We start from the raw sequence: 7,948 nt of genomic DNA, 5'->3' as shown, positions 1-7,948 counted from the left end.
AAAAAAGAGGGTTTTGGTTTTTTGTCTGGATTTGAAAGTATCACCAGAGTATGCCTCCTGAATGTGCAGTGGGAGATTACTCCAGAGAAGTGTAACTCTGTGGGCAAAGGCTTGACCACCAAAAGAGATCTTATTAAATAGAAGAATGGTAACCGGCATCGAGGGAACGTAAAGGATGGGATGGAGTGTGCTGGGAAATAAGGTTGGAGATACATGAGGGAGCCAGTCCATTTAAAGCTTTATAGATAAGAAGGAGAATTTTGAAATCAGCTCTTGCAGAAAAAAAGTAATGCAGTGACATCAGTGTTATATGATCCAGTTTCTTGGATCTTGTGAGGACTCTGGCCACTGTGTTCTGGACCAACTGCAGACCTTTTGTTTTGGTCAAATAGTCCCGCAGGGATTTTTTTTTTGTAGGCCAACACCTAAATTAACATTGCCCTCATTCCCTCCACAAAAAGCCAATGGGATTTTTCTATTGGCTTTGGATTATTGCATAAAATAATGTGGTATCCCTTTTTTCATACCTTCATACCTCTCTGGAATTTCACTGGGGTATATAGTACTTGACAATTTGTGTGTGGCGCCACCAACTCTGGTGCAGTTAAAATAAACCCTCAATTCAATGCATCAGATGTGAAATTAAGCTGTTTTCCCTTCAGTCTCTCCGCTCTTCCTGCTGACAGACAGGCAAACTGTTTTACAATTTGTCCACTCCTGTGACATAATCCCCACCACCGGTAGTGGGCTCAGCTTCCTGTTCCACCAGGCTGACCTCTGATAGTACGTGATGTGCACAGTTTGCACTCTCCAGTATGAGGTCAATAGAAAGATGAAAGACTACATTTTTAACTGTAAAAAATTCAGCCTGTTCTTATTCCAAACTATGTTTGCTGATCTCGCAGTAGGTTTCCATGTGCTGTTGTTGCCTTAACATAAGAACGAGCAGCATCATCCCACCATGTGCATTGTTGACATCACGGTATCTGCGTCCTGGAACGTAAACAGCAGACACTAAAGGACACCTAACTTGTAATGTGTAGATGTGGAAGTCCACTTACAAAGCAGCAACACGTGAAGAGCCGGGATAAAAAAAAGTCTTGGAAAATCACACAGTCGGGATTTTGAAATACCATAGCATACTCTCATATCATGATACCATCCAAGTCTAGTCTTTCGCAAAATACCAATTTTATCATTTTTTAAGCGTAAATGCGAGCACCAGAAAAAAAAACACAAGTTAGGCTATAAACAAAATATACCATGATCACATGACTTTAACGTCGAGGCTGTAGAGCATGATGACTGCGATAAAGCTTTGTAGTCTCATTTAGTCTCTTGTAAGCAAACATCTTTTTTAAGACACATAAAAGCTTCAAATTCACTCGAGATATTTACCTATATAGTTTATGATTTAGAACAAAATGTGAAAGTCTCTTAAGCTTTACAAATCTAACCAAAACCTTTACTAAAACCCACTAATTTCCAGACAAGGGAACAGAGTGTTCAAATGCTAACTCATTTCCAGGTTTTAGGACTCATCCTGCAGTACTCTGATGTGTCACAGGCTGAATCAAAACGAGGTCATGAGTCCAATTAATCCCTACTAACACCACCCAGGAATTGTTCACAGAACACCGAAAGTGAAGTTGATAAAGTTTTTAAAATAGTGTGACTTTATCATATTAACTGTTCAGTTTTCTTTTAGCTTATCTACATGATGGTCAAATTGGTGTCAGAACTATAAACATCTGCAAACACTGGAATCAGCCTACAAATAATCATAATGTGGTATGTAATCTGTCTCTTACCAGGATGTCTAAATGTCTAAATTCCTTAAAAGTACTTTTACACATGACCTCAGTGTCCTCGACAGTATCTATGACCATGGCAGTCTGTTGAGTACTAAAAGGACTGAAAACATCTGAAAGTGGGTTCAGTCTTTTTCACCTGTCTCCAATAGAAATGTGCTTGCTCTGAGAATTTAAAATGAGCATGAGTAAAAGAGAGACTCAGATAAAATCAAGGGGTATGACACCTCAAACAAGATGGTTTGTTTTGGAAATGGGTGAGATCATTTCATCCCCCTGAAAAAAACACCATTTTTAGAATTCAGACGTAGACAAAATGACTTATTAATATGGTGATTTTTGCAGTGTGAAAGCTCAAAAAGAGCACTTCAATCTATATTTGTGCAGAAAAGCGAAGCCAGTGCCAAAAGAGGTCAAACATTTATCTCTTTCCAATCTGGCACTTCGGTATTGAAAACGCCACATTTGACATTCCTTATCTGTGCTCATAAGGGGAAAAAAAAGACAGAGAGAAAAGACGGAGATGTTTGATAAACTGCTGTCCAGACAAAAGCAGAAGAGGGATGGTGGAGGACGATGCTGATGACAGGTCTATTATGCCACAGAGGCGACTGGAGGAGCCAACAATTGAGAGATGGAGCTGTCACAGCATTTTGCAAAATGCACCACACCAAAGGGTGTCACTCTGTCACTCGTCAAGACAAGATGAAATAACTCACTCAGACATCTTGCATCTGTCACTCAAGCTATGCCAGTGCTTAGCATGTGAAATTAAATTTAGAACGAAATATACTCAGTCTACTATTTTATAAAATAGGAAAATACAATCAGTTACTTAACACCTCTGGTCCGTGTATCTTTTGGCCATTCGATTTTTTTGTTAAAGTGATTATTGGATTTTTGTTTTAAAAAGCAAAAATTAAAATTGAAATACAAGGCGTTTTTTCATTTTCGTGGTCAAAAAAGGAAAAGCAGCATTTAGAAAATGTTTTGAATTTATTTTGTATTTAATATATCAAAAAACAAAATCACTCAGACAGAAACAAAAAAAATGCCTGTTTTTTTTCATTTCCTAAGACCGGAAGAGGTTGTTGTCAACCATAGAGCGAAAAAAAAAGCACAGTACTGCAGCAGTTTCGTAGACCGTGACCGACATGGACCAGTACGTTGTCTCCCAGAACAACAAAAGACTGTGACTCGGGGAAAGAGATGTGACTGTGGAAAAACTTAGTCGCATATGTCAGGTAAGGAAAAATAACATGAAATAAAACTCCACAAAAAATAAAATATCAGTGTTCCCATGGTCAGGAAATTGCTGTTAAAGTATTGAAATTAGAAAAAAATGTTTTCCAGGCCTGGAAATGATTTGTAATTAACAGACTTTTAAGTAAATGTTTTAAATATACACATTTTTTGGTAATATTTCTGCTCTTCCTCCTCCTCTCCTTATATCCTTTTCTCTTCCTCCTCCTTTTCCTCTCTTCTTCCAATGTCCTTCTCTCTCTGTCATCTCCTTTTCTCTTTTCTTCCTCCTCTCATCTCTTCCTCTCTGTATCTCCTCTTTTCCTCCTCTCCTCCTTTGGTAAGAGACTAAATATTGCACCATGTGATCACAATATAAGCCTACCTATTTTAAACTACTGTGTGTAAAGTAATGAAAATAATAACAATAATATGGAAATTACTGATATTACTAACCCCTGAAGCATAAAGTTGAGTTTAAAGAAAACAGTCATTCAGTACATCAAGAACACTTTGAGATAGATGGGGACAGAGAGAATGAATCGTTTTTCTCATTTTTCATCGAGGAGCCAGTCTTCACAGAGTGTTGCCGAAGCATTACTGGCTGCAAAACGTGTGAAACAATGGCAGTTGACCTCTGTGCACTGTGCAAAATGCAGAGGGAGCACCCCAAGCATCAACATATTTGAAGTTAATGTTCTGACAGAGGCATTTTCTGTTCTGAGATCCCTTTCTGAAGAGGAGCAACATTTTGTACATTTATACTCAAATACTGTTGGCATGTTGTATTGGCGTTTATTGATTCAAAAATTTGGGTCAGAGTTCTTGTACCAGTGATGTGAATTTTGAGATGTTTGGACTGGATCAAGTCTTATTGGTGTTCGGCATAGATTGAAGAAGGAAGCTGACATTTTTTTGATAGTGTTATTGAAATCACTATTTAAGTGATATTAACATTTGTCTTTACCAAACACCCATTCCCACCACTTATTTGTTCTCGCTGTCAACTGGCATTCTTATAAGTTATGGTTATGAGACAGAGCAATGCCTCTTGTATGGAGCAACGTCACTATTCACTGCTCTAGAGAACAAGTGATAAATGTCTGAATATTTCTCTGCAAACTGATTCTCAACTCTAAGTTTGTCTTGTTCAGTTGAAAATGGATCAACTCCAAAATTAGACTGTGTTGACAGTGAAGCTCCCAGCTGTTGGTAGTAAAAGTTTGCTGCTTCAACTGCATGAGGCAACAGCTCCTGTGGTATTCTTTTAGGACACCCACTGCTGGCTGAGTCGTTTGGTACACCTTTACCTGTAAAATAAACACAATAGTGCTGGTCTGGAAACTCACCAGTGCTTTTCGTAATAATCTTTAATCCTCACAACACTGGTTCATTTGACCTGGAATTCGATGAGAGTTTCATGACTCAACCAGCCTTATAAGACCAATCTGGTACAACTGGATAGTCAGGTTGGACACACAGTATCTCACAAGGCTGTCATCCATGTCTAGTTCCTCTTGATCCACCAACTGCAGAAGGGCTGTTTTCAGTGGATAAGTGACTCAACTGTTGACTTCAGGCCAGATTTGTTCAACTATATGATTTTGAATTTGCAATAAAGATTAGCCATCATTCAATTTGTTTCAGTGGGTTAAAGAAAACTATTTAAACAGCCAATTCAGGACAAATGGTCATTATGCAGAATTCATGGTAAATCTGTAAATTATTATAGTATTATGCGCAGTGACTGGTGAGCAAGTAACTTTACAGTTTTGCGAGGCATTCTGCTTAAAGACCATTTTCCAAAACTATCATTTAAAAAAATGCTCTCCACATAACTTACTGTACCCTTGTGGATGAAGTCTGTAAATAAGGCTTCCTCTCTCTTCCTCTGATTATGGCGATGACATGATAGCAGCTCCTACATAAAGAGCTATAAATAAAACTCCTTGCCATGGTCTGATCGCACCTGGTCCTAGATACCATGGGCAAGCACTGTAGGCCTGTTGGATGAAAAAGTACATTTTAATTTGTGCAAAACTTTTCCTGATCATTCTCGGAAAAATCTGGTTCACAACAATGAAGATGTCAAAAGATAACATTTAGCCACATTCTATTATGGATGTCGTAGTCATGTATGCAATATATGTAACTATTTCAAGAGGATTGTCTGTAATTGATTTAGGAAGAAAATGTTCTGTTTTTGCCAACTGCAGCCTCTCTTTTCACTCCAGCCTCTGAAAGGAATATGGTAATATAAATTGACAGGTGGGTTTAAGGTCAATGAATATAATGTAGAATAGTGTCTGCAAATGACCAAGACAAAACACTGGTGGGATGTAGGGATAGGGGATATGGAAAAAGTCAAATATCACAATATCTTTGACTAAATACTACATTTTTTTAACTAATGTTGCTTTCATAAGACGTTTACACACAAAATATTTTTGATAAAGGATTATTAACAATGCAGTTGCAATGACAAAGCAGGCAGAGGCAGAGAGAAATCCTAAAGTTACCTCATTTTACTGTAAAGCACTCTTTAGAACCAGAAAGAAACAACACTTATGTCTACACTATCGTGAAAAAATGACAGAATATCCCTTCAATGTACACAACAATACATAGGCTATTACCTGAAAACATCTTCATAGATGGCAAGGTTGTTTTTTATAGGCATTGTGAAATGAGCAACAACCTTTTTGTTACAGCCATCGATGGCTAAAGCATGGATGACCCCAAACAGAGCATTTTTTTTCATTCTGGTCTATATGAATCTTGTGACTCATGTATTCAGCATGATGTGGTATCAGGTTCAGATTGCAGGCATCCTGAAAGAGAAAGGAAAAAAAAAACTATTTCATGGTATAAAAAATCTAATTATTCCTACGCTGCATTGGTTAAAGTTTTTATGCATTTGCCAATGTCTATTTGCATTGTCTTTGTTGAACAAAAATTAAATAAAAATTTGTACATTTGGACTGATTATATTAGCTTGTGTTCGTTGGCAGACCAAGCTAAGTTACAATTAGCAGTAGTTTGAGCATCTTCTGTGTTAGCATACATTCGTGTCACAAAGGTAGTAATCGGTTTCTCCAGAAGATAATTAACCTGTAGTTTTAACAGAAACTCAAAAGTATATTTTAGCTGCGACTTAACTGCAGTGTCTTAATGTTCACTTACCTGGATGGCTGAAAATCTTCACAGGCTTTGAAACTAAGGTAGTTTTATCCCCCACCTACAGAATAGACTTTGAATTAAATCATGTCAAACACCAAACCTATTCTGGGCTCCTTGGGGACATATTGGCAAGATATAGTGTCCCAAACATTAATATCAATTTTGTAATCAAAGGAACTTCTCAGAGGGAGTTCACCATGACAACTGCATCATTTCTGTATCACTGAACAGCAGCTCTCTGGCGCCGTCCTGTGGCTAAATGGAGTTAGCGCAATTTAGAGAGAAGAGTCACATTAGTCCTTTGTCAAAAGGACTAATTACTTGCAAACAGCCACATACAGACAGAAGCAGAGAGCTGCAGTTTTTGCATGTCAAATGTGAGCAATGTGTGGTCACATCAGTCTCTTTCTTCTGGTGCTATAATGTGCTATAAAGCATATAAAACACAGGTGTAACCTGTAACAGGAATGCCGTTATGATGGCAATATTCTATTGAGTGTCCCAGTTTCAGAGCATTGTAATTCTACAATATTGCTTCCTATCACAAGACAAAATATCATTGTGAAAAGGTTGTATGGCTTATTTATTGGATGTATCGATAGCCAACTTGATTTTAAGTTCAAATCCCCTGTGTAGAGGTCACTAACTTGCGGCAAAATGATTCTACAGATTGCAGTTACTTAGGCATAAATGTATTTGTTTTTCTTTAAATCAAGCAAACACATGTACCTTAGCACTGAGATGATTTTGCCATCTACAAATCAACTTGTCTCAATAATTCAAGAGAATATTGTTTCAGTTTCTTATTATGCTAAAACATTACACCTTATCCTGTCATAGATCAAGACAGAGATGTTCAATTCTTGGAAAATCTAGAAACAATGGGAAGTAAACTGGAAACAGTTGATTGATTTTTTTTTTCCTTGGTTGTACTGAAGGCTGAATCTGATACAGAATGACTGAATGATAAAACTGATGGATGTTTTTGCAGAAATAAGGTAGTTGAGCTGAAAAGAAATCCAGTGACTCAGATTTAATAAGCATAGATATGTTTCCAATGCAATGAAGATTGATTAAGTTTTATTTGATAGCAAGCAGAGAAAGCACAGAGATGAATCCATAACAATGACAAACAGATATTATTTCACATTCAGGTTCTCTGGGAGTCCTTCCTCTCAACTCATGTTTTGTTTTGTTTGTTTGAACATCTGCTTACTAAAAAACGTATTGCTCTTTTGCAGTTCTTCATTGTACGTGGAGGCACATAATCACCATTAGTAATGTCTGCCTTTATGCAACAGAGGGCACTATTTCAACACACTAAAATGTGTGCAGTTTGAAAACATAATCAAATGAAAAAGATTCAAGTAATGAAACTGTTTGCAGGATATACGCTTACAAAGATTCCTGGGTCATGGCTGGTGACAAAGGTTGACTGAGCTTTTCTGGTTAAAGCTCCCAGACTCAAAACTCTTGCCATTTCTTTATTTTAATGCCCTTCTTCAACATTTTGTTAATAACAAAGCAAAGTGCCCAATAAGGTTGTGGTAATTTACCTTTCAGTACTTAGCAGTCTTCTCTTCTTTTAATTTCAGTGTTATTCTCATTTGTATGATAGTCCTGTGCTTTATTGTTGTGATTTTCCTGTTGAATATTATTTGCCTGTCTTTTTTGTTTGTTTGTTTTGGCTTTTATTTCTTTTACCTGTGCAAACT

The 7,948-nt window shown here is 37.2% G+C and overlaps 1 pseudogene; it reads right to left on the bottom strand.

Moving 5' to 3' along the window:
• Nucleotides 1-4,082: 4,082 nt before the first annotated feature.
• On the bottom strand, nt 4,083-7,713 carry LOC148189921 (uncharacterized; annotated as a pseudogene).
• Between the last annotated feature and the right edge of the window lie 235 nt (nt 7,714-7,948).

The sequence above is a fragment of the Plectropomus leopardus genome, chromosome 3 (genome assembly GCF_026936395.1).
Source record: "Plectropomus leopardus strain MGB_pleo_1.0 chromosome 3, ASM2693639v1, whole genome shotgun sequence".
NCBI classification, from domain to species: Eukaryota; Metazoa; Chordata; class Actinopteri; order Perciformes; family Serranidae; genus Plectropomus; species Plectropomus leopardus.
The sequence above is the reverse complement of the archived record's forward strand: the minus strand, read 5'-3'. Positions and strand labels throughout refer to the sequence as shown.